At 41.0% G+C, this 13,429-nt stretch overlaps 1 protein-coding gene across 3 annotated transcripts in view; it reads left to right on the plus strand.

Annotated features, from left to right (window-relative positions):
- Nucleotides 1-3,687: 3,687 nt before the first annotated feature.
- The window catches only part of ZNF407 (zinc finger protein 407), a 275,487-nt gene continuing 265,745 nt past the window's right edge, over nt 3,688-13,429 (plus strand). For 2 of the 3 annotated variants that reach the window (XM_072411522.1, XM_072411521.1), the window contains exon 1: nt 3,688-3,877. The gene's annotated coding sequence lies outside the window, so the exon portion shown is untranslated. The remainder of the gene's footprint in view (nt 3,878-13,429) is intronic. The other variant, XM_072411523.1, reaches the window with a different exon arrangement.

Consider the following 13,429-nt stretch of genomic DNA (forward strand, 5'->3'; position numbering starts at 1 on the left):
CTGTCACACAATTATAAACCTGTGCGGGTTGCTTGTAATTACCTGTATGGAAAAGGTTACCTGTACATGCCTCACTTTTTCAACCTCCGCAGCCACTAAAAAAATGAATGATCCTGGCACCGTGTAGACATTTAAATACACAATGTTACCCCACAGTGCAAACTAGTAACTACCGGTAAACACATGCAGTACCCCAGGTGCTGAAAGAATACTGCTGACATTCACCTATCAATACTATGGTCCCGGGGTCCAGCCTCAGCCTGGTCATGATTTGTATGGGGTTTGTATGTTCTCTGTTTGCGTGGATTTCCTACTTCATCTTCAAAACATAATGGTAGCTTAATTGGCTCTCCCAACAAAGAATTGGCCTTAAGCTATCCACACACGTCAGATAATTGTTGCATGATACGCTGCAGTTATGTTCATCTTGGGTAGACATCTGCATGTGTACAGTAATCCTCAATGTCATTAGTAAATTCACTGTGGTGGATCGGGAGTCAATGATTGGGAAGGATCGCTGTTCACTCCTTGTCCTCCCCACTTCATTGTGTACAGTGCACGTTCATTCATCTCTCATTGGAAACAATCACTAAAGATGGCTTCCAGTGACAACTCCCTGACCTCTATCGGACGCCAGTACAGGGCTTTCCACTAAATTAGGGACAATACACTGTGAGCTCCTCTGAGGGACAGCTATGGACATGACCATGGACTAAATACATGATAATATTATTACGATGATAATGGGGAATCGGATATTAAAGATAGATATAATGAGGAAGAGAATCATACAACTATTTTATGTAAGTAAACGAGAGCTACTCACTACATGAGAATTAAGCCTTGATGTTTCCCCTTATTATTAATAAACAGTATTTATATAGCACCAACATATTATACAACGCTGTACATAAATAGCTCCTTGGAAACATTGAGAACTTTTTTGGCATTTATGTCAGAAACTTTAAAGAATCCTAAGGAAATGAATAGAATAGAGGGCTTGTAAATAGAACAATTCATATCAAAACAACAAGTAGGGGGACAAATAGTGGGTTTGAAAATATGAAATATAAGCCTTCCTCGTCCCCACTATGTTTTAGAGGAAATGCAGAAAGGGGTACGATAAAACATATTTGGATATAGTTAATAATCAAGATGGTTAAATCACCAGAAACAGCTCTATTTAGCAAACTCGATAAACCACTTCCCTCACATTCTAGAAAAAGAATTAGATTAATCTCCCTGGCAGTGTGTCTGGGGGTAATTTTCAGCACAGAAAGCAGTAACCCCAAGCCACATTCAGGGTGGATTCGAGGGCTTACCTTGTCCCTACGAGCCCGCAGCATCCTCCAGCAATGTCCGCTAAGCATTTGTGTCCTCTTGGCCTCTCGGTGTGTGAACGTCGGGGATGTGAGACCAGGAGATGCAGATGCCGGGTGGGCATGCATGTGTGTGTGTACATGTGGCGGCATGCGCTAGGGGTGGCGGGACCTGGTGGGAAATTTAAAATACCAAGTATTTTTAAATGTCAAATGTACCGCTTTGACATTTAAAAATAGTCATACTGCCAGGGAGGTTAATACCGCTAGCTGCACGTATCTCACTAGCAAAGGTTAGGCAGGTTGACATCCCAATGGAACCAATAGGAGCAAAGCTAAACTTGATCATGGTTAATGACAAGCCCACTAGCATTCTCACTGACAAATTAGAAAAATGTGAGTGGATATGGAACTAGTGGGTATCACGTCATTGATAGCCCCATCTTGCTTAGGGGAAATAGTCCTACCAAACACTTGGTTGTTTGAAAATCTCCTTCCCCCCCTTTATCCCCCTTTGTATCCATAGTCCTGATCACGTTGAATCTTAAACTTCAATGCAATTGGAAGCCTATTCCAGCCTCTTTGGTAAACACAACCATTTTTTGATAGGATGGGGGATATGGCCCATCAATAGTAGAATTAACTGTCCGATATCGGTTCTGTTGTCCCGTTTTCCCTGTATTGTTTAATTTGTTTGGTAACCTGTTTGTTTGGTTCTTTGTTACTCAGGAGCCCACACTTTTGTATTTTATTATCCCTAAAGGATATTACTGTTGTTATATGTACAAATGTCTGTTAAAATTTCTTGTTGAAAAACTCAATAAACAAAATTGAAATACAGAGATGTATATATATGCGTCAAAGGAGTCCCCCAAAATTTTGAAAAAGCTTTATAACAGTAAAGAGATCCAGATGCAAGTGGTGGATCAGCAAGGAATAGAGGAGCCTGGCACAACATGTGCACCTGGCTCCCTTGCTGGCACAGGTGATCAGCCACCAGAACCTAGGTCTTATTTGTCCAGCACACCTTTGTATCTGACTCCTTGCCAGGTAGCCATGTGCAAATGCAGCTTTCAGCCTGAAACAGCAAAGGTAAGCTAAGCAAGATAGGAAGCCAGGTGCCAGGTGTGATGTAGTTTGATGCCTCTGACTTCCTTGTTGTGGGCAAGCCTGATCTGTCTCTTGCACCTGGCTCCCCTGCTGGATGAGCCTGGCTATTACACCTGCCATTTATTTATTAAAATGACTGCACTCTGCCCCTGCAGAGGATATTATACATTCATCCAATTTAACCCCCCTAGCGGTCTAATTCTGTCCAAATTTCCATGCAAAAGCCGTACAATTATTTGCATGGAAATTTATTTTTCATTGTAGGCTATAATTCTTAGGCATAACTCACTGATATTTAAGAAAATTTACCAAATTCAATAATAAACTTTAAATAACAAAACAAATCAAAACTTTAATACTTTAAAAAAACTTTAAATAACAAAAACAAAATTTGTTAAAAAAAAATAAAAAAAATATTTAAACATGTAATATAACTGTACAGTAGCATGTTTAATATAATTATATATATATTATATGAATATTTCTTTGTATTGGACTCAATACAGCTATTTTGTATTGAATCCAATACAAAATTAGTTAAATTTCCCGCTGACCCTCGCGCACACACCAATGTCACCGGGAAACCCCGGAGATCGTCGCTGCATACGCTGGCTGGAGATCGAGGAGGAAGGACATGTCCCCAGGAATTGGGGGGGGGGACCAGCAGGGCGCCGGGAGGAAAGCGTCAGAACAAGACTAGTGATGTTTTTTTCGTTAAAAGCGATCCCGAGTGTGACTCAGGAATACTGATTATGCATGTAAAATACACCCCAAGCCACACTCGGGTATATCGCTAGGGGGGTAAATGTATAGCGTTGCGTAATATAATGGCACTACAAAAATCCTGTTTAATAATAATATTAATAATTATAATAATAAAAATAATAATAATATTAATAACAATACACACTGCACAAAGTGGCTCAGACATCCCCACCTATAGGCAGGCAGTAGAAGCACACTTATGTTCACACCCCCACACACACAGCCACGTCCCTATAATACGTCACCTCCTCACCAGTCTGTAAACGCAACAGGTGGGCGGGTTAAAACGAGGATAGGGAAATTAGAAACTATCCCATGTGACCTAAACACGAGATACTGTACGAATGTGGAGGGAAACCGGAAACGAGGCTTGGTTTGTGCAGACTGAGACTTGGATTTAGCAACATATTGAGATGAATTGGAGACGAGGCTTGAATTATGCGTTTCAAATCGAGGGTTGACTCTGATTTCCAGAACGAGGACTGGTATTTGTAGAATATGAAGCAGAGTTGAAAACGAGGCTTGGTTTCTGCATCTCAGAACGAGGCCTGGCCGCTGGTTGTCAGAGCGAGGCTTGGCTCTGTGGAGGAACAGGCTGCGAAGTGTTTCCAGCATGAAATAGGTGATGAACCTGTCCCGACTTCTATACTGCGAAGTCACCAAGCAGCAGGATTACAGGACAGGTAGAGTGCTAGCATTACAGCAGGGAGTGGCATTGTCCTGGTTGGCAGTGTGTGTGGAGTTACTGTATGGGACATGTTTATAGTGCTGCACTGAGCTTTGTGGCTCCAGTTTGTTTCTGTATATTATTGCATTTAGGTTGGTAAGTTCTATGACAAATTGGAAGAAGGTTCAGTGAGTCCAGTAAAGCTGCGCAAACTTCAGCTATCCAATCAGGACAAGGACATTCCTGTTGTATTTATTTATACCTGAAGATCATGGGGCCCCTGTGTACCTATTGGGGGCCAGGCTGTGCGAGCAGCACGGTGTAGGCAGCAATGAGCATCCTGTGCTCCTCATTTACTTCTTACTGTTAATGAGTTCCATGTCCCTTCCTTCTACTCCCCCTTTACCATTCTACTCCCAGCCTAGAAGGATTACATGGATCAGTATGCCAGCCAATGCTATATGCCTACCTATTGGCACTACAGGTACCAGCATGGCTGCCTATACTGTATGCCTACCTGGGGCCGCTACAGGTACCAGCATGCCAGCCTATACTATATGCCTACCTGGGGGGCACTACAGGTATCAGTATGCCAGCCAATGCTATATGCCTACCTATTGGCACTACAGGTACCAGCATGGCTGCCTATACCATATGCCTACCTGGGGGCACTACAGGTACCAGCATGCTAGCCTGGTGGACTACAGATATCAGAATGCCAGCCTCTACCTTACACTATTCCTAGAATGCAATACATGTCACCAGGTACCGGTATGATAACCTCTGCCCTGTCCACCAATACCAACCTGGGAGGACTATGGGTTCCAGCATGCCAGCCATTGTTTTTCCCTACCCCCAGCCTGCCACCCCACCAATACCACCCTTTTGAGACAGTAGTTACTATCATGTCAACCTTTGCCCTCTTCTTCCCTTGCCACCCTAATAATACCAGTCAGGTGCCTATAATACACAGGAAGTGGATGCCATAATGGGATTAGTAGTTCTCCAGTTGTTCCTGGTTACATCTTGGCAGCACCTTGCAGTTTCATCCGAATCCAACACCAGTCAGCTATATCATTGATTTTTTTTCTCCAGTATATCCCCATCTTCCACACATGCTCACTATGGGATATCACATCCATAAACTATGAATGCCTCTAGAAGTGTGCCGCCTTCCACAGAGCGATGAGAAGCACAAGGCTCGGGTGCCATATACTCCGGGGGCAGATTGATCAGTCATCAATCTACAAACGTTCTTTGTGCCAGGAACCAGAACACTTTTCTTGGTCAGGAGGAGTGACTGGTGAAGGACAGGACGTGTATTACTTGCAGGGTCATCAGGTAAGGATGAGCGGGGAAAAAATGAAAACAAATGCAGCCAGCACATTCAGCTGCAATATAACCCAACATAGACTGCCAATTGTTTAGGTGCTGGTTACGGTTACCGGTTATGATCTCATGCACAATGCTACTAATGGCTCTGGATTTATTCCCAGTAATTTGTGGGGAATTAATCATTGTTTTATAAGTTGTATCTTACAGAAATTACGGCACTAAATCTAAATAAAAATGTACATAAAAATATCATCTGTGTATAAGTACAGGAGAAGCCGGTTTGTTTTGTGTTGTTTTATGTAATAGCTGATTTACTAAAGAGTTGGAGAATATTCACTCACTTTGTTGAATTGTTTATTAAGTTTTGTGCACAGCAAATTCTTGATCGCTGATTATCCATTTATCATCAGATCCTTTTCTGCATGAAATATGCTGGTAGCAGTCACCATAGACTGATCGTTCTTGGAGTAGTTTGGACTTATTGCTGTCCTGATTTTGTCTGATGTTTGTTGATTTTGTTAGGATTATATCTGGTACTTTTGCTTCTTTTTCTCCTGTGGACATAAGTTTGAAGTGTGAATGCTCTTACAAACTATAAATAAAACAAACTTTGGATCTTGCATGTGTGACTGCTAGATGGATTCAGGATAGCATACATACCTACAGCAGTGTTCTTCCCAACCCCTTTTAGCTGGGCGCACCACCCAACACTTTTCAGTAACCATGCGGCTGTATTTGGGTTGTTAGTGAATAGTTGGGTCACACTACAGTGGCTGCTTCTTTCTATCTGGCTTTAAAAAAAATCTGGGTTGAACGGACAGTGTTATGCTGAGTTCTCTTTTCATGGGGACCCAGTTGTTGTGTCAAGCAGATGCCTTCCAATGCCTGGATTTAAGTTGCAGATGATGTGTAATTGGCATACGTGTGGAGTGATTTTTCAGAAAGAGATAATTATACAAATGACATGAAATTACAGAACAGAAGGAACATGTCATGTGACAGTGGGGCTTTACACTAACAGATCTGTAAACACGGCTGCATTGCTGGTCCTCCACGCTATGGAATGTCACCAGCAAGGGAATTGGACAGCAGACCGGGCAAAGTAGGTGGGGGAGGGTAGTACATTTTTCCAGTATTTGGACTTTAAAAAAAATGTGTAAAAATGTATTTCAGTTATTCATTTAGGTGCAAATAATTCAGGAAAAGTGAACTGGAAATTATTTTTCACATGATCAGATGAACAATTTTTCACACTTTTTTTAATCTTATACCACACCTTGTAAATGGGCAAAATTACTGTACAAACAGGATTTTCATTTAACATTTACACCTCACACTTGTCTACCTGCATCTCTATGGACAACGTTTTATTGGATATGGCCTCTAGCTAATCCATCCAGAGCATTTGACTAGTATGACATAAGCCAAACACCGTACCCCATAAAAGTTTTGAGGTGGGGGATCAGCACGAATAACAAGCCAGAAGTGTCGTTTTTCCAGATGAATATTTTGAGCCGTTTCTGGTGTAAAGAGTGGTGTGTTATGGCGTGTGGTGGCAGGAGTTAAATATTCAGACTCCTTAAGTATGGACCTAGCTGAGAGTTTTGATGTGACAGTCATTAGGAAGAAATGGCATCACAAATAGAGATAGTAACACAAAATTCATATCCTAACAATATCAAAACTCAAATTCCAGATACGTAAAGCAGATCCAGCAACAGGTATGTTGAAGTGCGTTGGTTATAAATAACGTGTAACATGGTATTTATTATCTTTTATAGAGATCACAGTAATTTCCTATGACAGTGCCATCTTTATTCAGACATCATATAGACACTGCAGCAGCCTTGTAGACTAAGGCTGCGTACACACGGCAGGTGATTCTTGTCCGATTATCGTTTTAGGGCTAGTATCAAACGAGAATCTGATGTGTGTACAATGGCCGTCTGACATTGTTCATGGATCTGTCTTGGCGGACGACCGTAATGCTAGTAAATGAAAGGGGAAGAGCGCAGTGGATGCTGCAAGCTTGTTCTCCCCCCTCCCCTCTCCATAGAGCAAAATGTATTTAAAGTGCTCATTCATGCATCTTTTAGTCTTTCCTTTAGATCCTTTCCATCGACAAAAGTCTAATGTGTGTGCGTAGCCTTAGGAACTGTCTGAGAAGTGACACATTTAGTGTATTTCTGGTGGTTGTATAGATCTGATCTGACTTTAACTTCTGCAAAGTTACAAAGTTGCAATCTGAGCTCTGGAGACAGGAGACTCAGACATGATCCTCCTTATGCTGCAAGAAAACTAATTACATCTTGTACTTTAGAAAAAAAATCATGTTACTGGAGATTAAAAAGTGGTCTGATAACAGTGATACTTTGCTTTATATGTGCCATGTTTAGAATTCATGCAGAATACTAATAATTTTGGAAGGCCCACTTATGTATAGAATTGACTATGGTCTTTGAGAGACAGCTGTGCCTCACCAGAGTGGTCCCATCTAAGTAATTATCTCTTTTCTGCAACGTGGTTCATAAAGGTAACCAAGAGTGTACTAGGCTCAAAGTCAAAGATCTGGGTATCTAAAGCTACATGTGGCCCACCAAATATCTGTTTATTTTTTCTGCCTTTTGAATCTAGTTCAAATTGATTAAAGCAAATGATCTATAATCCCATTCCCCTTATATCATGATGTGTATCCCAAGCCATCATGTCCTGTAATGTAACTTAAGGTGATGGATTCTATCGCTGATCTCGTCACATCTTCCTGAAGCACCGAGGAATGAGGACCTGCAAGTTAACTTTTGAGCGTCAATGAGCAAGTGATCCATGACATAACTCTATCGTAGTAAATAATAATAGATTACAGTTTCCAGCTTCTGTTAAAGGATCTTAAAAGGCACCTTCAATGAAGCTTTGTAACCAAGTGGAAGAAAGGAGATGACAGCTGAGGTTAATTTATGTCTGAGACCAAAACTGCAGAAAAAAAGCATTCCTTGTAGAATAAGAAAAAATGCTATAACCAGTAATCCCCCTCAGAATTTTTTTAGGCTGCATGGGAAGAAGCTATAGGCAGAATGAGGCCCCTGTATTGTGACCCAGCTTCTTAGTTGGTTATTGAAAAAAAGTCTGTTGCGCCCAGCTAAAAGAGGCTGAGGAGAACACCCCTATAATTTTGGTTATAAACCCATTGCTATGCTGAGCAGACAGCTGGTAGAAGATCAAGGCTGATATGATCTAGTTTTGTAAACTATGCAAAAATTTGAAATGTATGCAGCTGGTACACATTCTTACTATAACATTATGCTTATCCTGTTCTTCACAGATAATTAGCCTGGTGCCTAGTTGGAACCTATCACAGAGCAGAGTTCTCCCCAGGCCCTCTTAACTGGGCGCACCACCCCGCACTTTTCAGCACCCACTCGGCTGTTTTTCGGTGGTTACTAAAGAGTTTGGTCACAATACAGGGGCTGCCACCCACCTACAATTTCTTCCCACCCGGCTTAAAAAAATTTCTGGGTTGAGCACTGCAATACAATAAGTACCAATAAATGCAGTACAATAAATAACCAAAAAGACATTTGTAGGTTGATCTAAACTAATCAAACAAAGGTGAAGTCCTGAAGTTGTATAGGTACACATAGCAGCAGAGCAGTCATTCTGCTTTAGAAAGGTCTCTCCCATATAATAAATTGTGCAGGAGATTTGTGTTTTCTGATGTGCCCTACAAGTTCCTCAGTAGAAGTAAAAAAGTGTAAAATGTACAATTTCCAGCTTCTTTTCTTAGGTGTGAAGTGAGAGAAACCCATGATACAGCCATTTACCGTCAAAAGATGTCTTACAACAAGTAGCGTTCAAGGATGCTTGCAACCACAAACCTATCCCTCAATAGCGGAGACCTAGCCAAATACTTTTTCTATGCTTAAAAAAACATAGTAGTGGGTGATCTGGACAGATAATTCAACATTTTGTCATGTTGTCCTCATTGTAAGGTGTGCAGAATGCTTGATATAGGGGACTACCAACATCTGTATATCTCCCCAGAATGTAACCAGATCATCTGCAGTCTTTACTGTCCACAGATGTACCTAACTAGAGCTGTACTTTAGCTTGGTACCTCCTGCTTCGTTGCTTGGAGTAGGGGCTTTGTAGGAGGCATGTTTTTGAGTGTTTAAGGGAATGCTCCTTGCTGGGTTTGTATGAGTTCTATAAATGCTCATATATGCTTCCATTTTTAAATGCTTGTAGACCCCATTATTTTAATGGAAGCATTTATAGGCTTTCTCATTCAGTTAAAAATGTTAACTCATCCAGAAGTGTTCCTTTAGGCTGGGTCCACACTGACATTTTTAAAAACGCATGTAAATGTTCCTACTGAGTTTATGCGTTTTCTGCACTAATATTAGCGTTTTAAGGCCTGCCGCGTTTTCACATGTTTAACGTGCTTACGTTTCAAGTGCTTATAATATGCGGGAAAACGCCCTGTTGAAATCAATGGAAGCGTTTACCCATGTTTTTGGGCCTTTTCCAGCGTTAACCACGCATTTTCATTTTTTAACGTTATAGATAACGCTCATAAACGTGCCTCAAGGAAACGCCCTGGTGTAGATTAGCCCATTGAAATGCATCGGAATTTCAAACATGGGGTTTTAAATGCTCAGGTTAAACACTGGGGAAAACGTCCGTGTAGACTCAGCCACAAACACGGGATGGGCCCATGAGTGACGTCAGACGACCGCTTGACACACACCAGATTCTCCTAGCACCGAAGCGATAAATGGACGAGAATCATCTGATGTGTGTACGTAGCCTAAGCCTAAATAAAACTTTGTTATTATTTAGCAAGTTTAACTGAATATTCTGTTTTTTTTTGGCTATATTGGTGATCATTCAAGCATGAAGCCTCTTGATTGGCATTATGCACACATGCTTACATTCTCCTGCCAGTGCTATAGTGCGTCTGTGTGGGGAGTGCATGCGATCTCATGCTCGTGGCCTGTTTCATATTACAGTCTTATAGGTACGCTGCTGAAGCTGAAATTGAGCTTCAGAGGATGTGAATGTAGTGTAGTAAAACAAAAGGTTATTAAAGTACAGTGTTCTCCCCAGCCCCTTTTAGCTGGGTGCACCTGACACTTTTCAGTAAGAACCAGGCTGATTTTGTGTGGTTACTGAAGAGTTGGGTCACAATACAGGGGCTACCTCCAGCCTACAAATTCTAGGTTGAACACTGAAGATGAACTCACAGCACTAAATTATAAGTTATTAGTACTTAGTTTCTTTCCCTTGCAAAATCCTAAAGATACGTGCTTACAGGACATCAACCTCATACAGCACCCTGTGATGGTATTACTGTGATTCTGCACTGCTTCTGAATTCAGAGAAGAGTTGCCCCTTTTATGTATACTGTGCATTCCTGAACTGCAATGGGATAAAAAACTTATGTCACTTTCGGCCTACAAACTTGTAGCTTGTCCATCAACATGTAATCTCAATCACTGATTTCTGGATTGACTGAAAAGTCTTAGGTACTGACCCCGTGATCTGCAGTGTCTGGGAGTGGGAGCATGTGAGACACACATGAAAAAGCATTTAGCTCAGTCAGGGAAGGAATAGAAAGTTTTTTGCATTATGAGCCTAGACTTGCAGATATTTGTGTTATTTTAAATACATTTCTAGTTTTTCTAGTTTGTACAAGGATTGTATAAGAATTTTCAATTTTTAAACTATTTTTCTGAAAATATTACTATATATTTTTGTATTCTTTATGTTAATCAAAAAGGAAATTTAAAAAGTTGTATCTTTGGGTAGCAATGTACTGCATAAGCAGACAATGCCTTATACCAGAGACGTATATATTCCAATCTTGTTGTGCTTTGTTTGTTTCTTTAGACCAGTAATCCATTATACAACCTGTTTTTGTGTGTAGAAACTTTGTGCACTAAAGCTTAGTCTCTACTGCTCTGTGTATGTCGGCAGGATGACTGGTCTTGTACCCCCCACACGCACTCCAGTGGGTGGACTTGCTGAGTGCTGAGTCCTTCCGGCAGTTCTGCTCTCTGTACAGGCCATGTGCAGCACAGTGATGTCACTGCTACTGTTACAGAGAACATCCAATTTGCAAAGGCATTTGATGATCACAAAGTTGATTTATATCCTTTTGTAGCTTTTGAGGATTACATTTAAATAAGTTATTTTGCCTTAAGTATTATCTGGTTGTGCAGTAGTCCCAGCTGTTTGAATGCTGAGCTCTGCATGGGATGCCATGATATCTGGCACTTACCGACTTCCCCTCCGGCTACTAGGATTGAATGAACTCCTGCGTGGGAGTAACATTATCTTGGTCCCGGCCATTCAAATGGCCAAAGAACGAAAGGAGAAAGAGAAGAAGGTGGTGACCCATGACCGAACGGAAACAAATGAGTGCAATTTAGAAATTGTGAGCAGGCAGGTGAGGTTATTTTTTATTGCAGATGGGACATCTGCAATAATACATTTTTTATTTTGTTCTTCTTTAAGTGGAGATAAAAAATCCTTCCCCCTTCCTCTAAGCCAGTGTTTTTCAACCTCTTTAACATGGGGGAACCCTTGAAATAACTTTCAGGTCTTCAGGGAAGCACTTCTTTAATTTACTATATCCACAGCTCACAGTATATTAGTATGGTGGTAAAAGGGAAGAATGCTTCCTAAATTGCTTGCTAGTGAGAAGGCTGTCACCCTTTCAGATAGCCAAAATGATCGGTGCTGCCAGTTAAGCTGACCTTAAGGAACCCCATAGCAAACTCTGGAGGAACCCTAGAGTTCCATGGAACCCTGGTTGAGATATACTGACCTAAGCATAAATACCAATTTAGTTGATGGATAGCTGTTGAGTATACTTTAAAATGCAATCTCTGAGACAATATGAAAGGCATATTATATTAGAATATAAAAAAAATAATCGCCTGTAATTGGCAATTTTATATCCGATACCATAATCAGTTTATATCAGTTGCTGCTATAAATAACTAATCTAGAGCAAATACCAAAGTTTGATTTCTAGCATAATTTCTAATATGGGAGGTAAGAAAATCCTGATTAGAAACCTAATGAATATGTGAACAAAAAGCAATTCCAAACAGAATTACCTTACACTAATAATATTTTCTTTTTATTACCCCAGAAACTTGTATGGCAGACTATTTACAATGAGAACAGACCCACATTCCAAAAGTTTTACCTAAATCCCCAACCAAAAGAAATTGGATGCTTTTTGACGCACATAAAGCGGAACTAAACTGAAAATAAAAAAAATCATACTTGCCTTTAATTCCGCAGTTCCTTTGATCGCACTGGAGAAGTGCTTGAATGGGTCCCGTACCATCCTGGAATTCTTTTATTCTGGCGCTGAGCCCACTGCCACGACATCGGGTGACATAGCCAGAAGAAGGCAAAATCACCTGCTGTAATATGGGAAAAAAGAGTGCTGATCTCACTGCACATGCGTGAGATTGGTGTCTCTTTCCCCTTAATGTCGGAAAATGCCCCTTCTGCGCATACCTAATTCCGGGCATATGCAGAAGTGGCAGCTGGGAGCCTCCCGGGATGTGTGATATAGGTTATCCCGGGAAGCTCTGTTCTCCCATTCAGTCCTGATCTCCGCAGCAATTAAGGACAGAGGAGGAAGGGCTTCATCTTTCACCCATATATATGGGGCTGCTGCAGCTGACCCTTTTTTCTAGTTGTCTGTTTGTAATTGTAACCGCTGAACACTCGCTTAGACATAATGGTATAGTTAAAGTAAAGCAAGGAGTACTTTTCTTCATACTTGTCCTGGATGAGTCTGACTCGGAGCTCAATCTATAAAACAGTGAATCGGATATTCCCTCAAACATTCACACGGGTTCCCCCCCTGCTGAATGTTTGAGGGAATGTCAGACTGGCTGTTTTAAAAAGAATTCTCAGTATGTAAGTGAAGGGAACATCATTAGAGATGCCAACTAGTGTTTGTAAGATAAGATATTCACAGATATCTGGTACTCCTAGCATTGGTTTGCTTTAGGTCTTCAGTGCCTGGATCAGGCCTTTGTGTAGGGAAAGTTCCCAAATGCATTTGCTATCAATAAATCAGCAGCTGATAGATTTTTATAAAGGCACCTTTGCTATTTTACATACACTCATTAAGAGTGATGCATGATGGTAGACGAAGGCTTTAATTCTATGGATTCACAGGTGAACTCCCATTTGTCTGCTTTGATAG

Source organism: Pyxicephalus adspersus, chromosome 5 (genome assembly GCF_032062135.1).
Source record: "Pyxicephalus adspersus chromosome 5, UCB_Pads_2.0, whole genome shotgun sequence".
Lineage (NCBI taxonomy): Eukaryota > Metazoa > Chordata > Amphibia > Anura > Pyxicephalidae > Pyxicephalus > Pyxicephalus adspersus.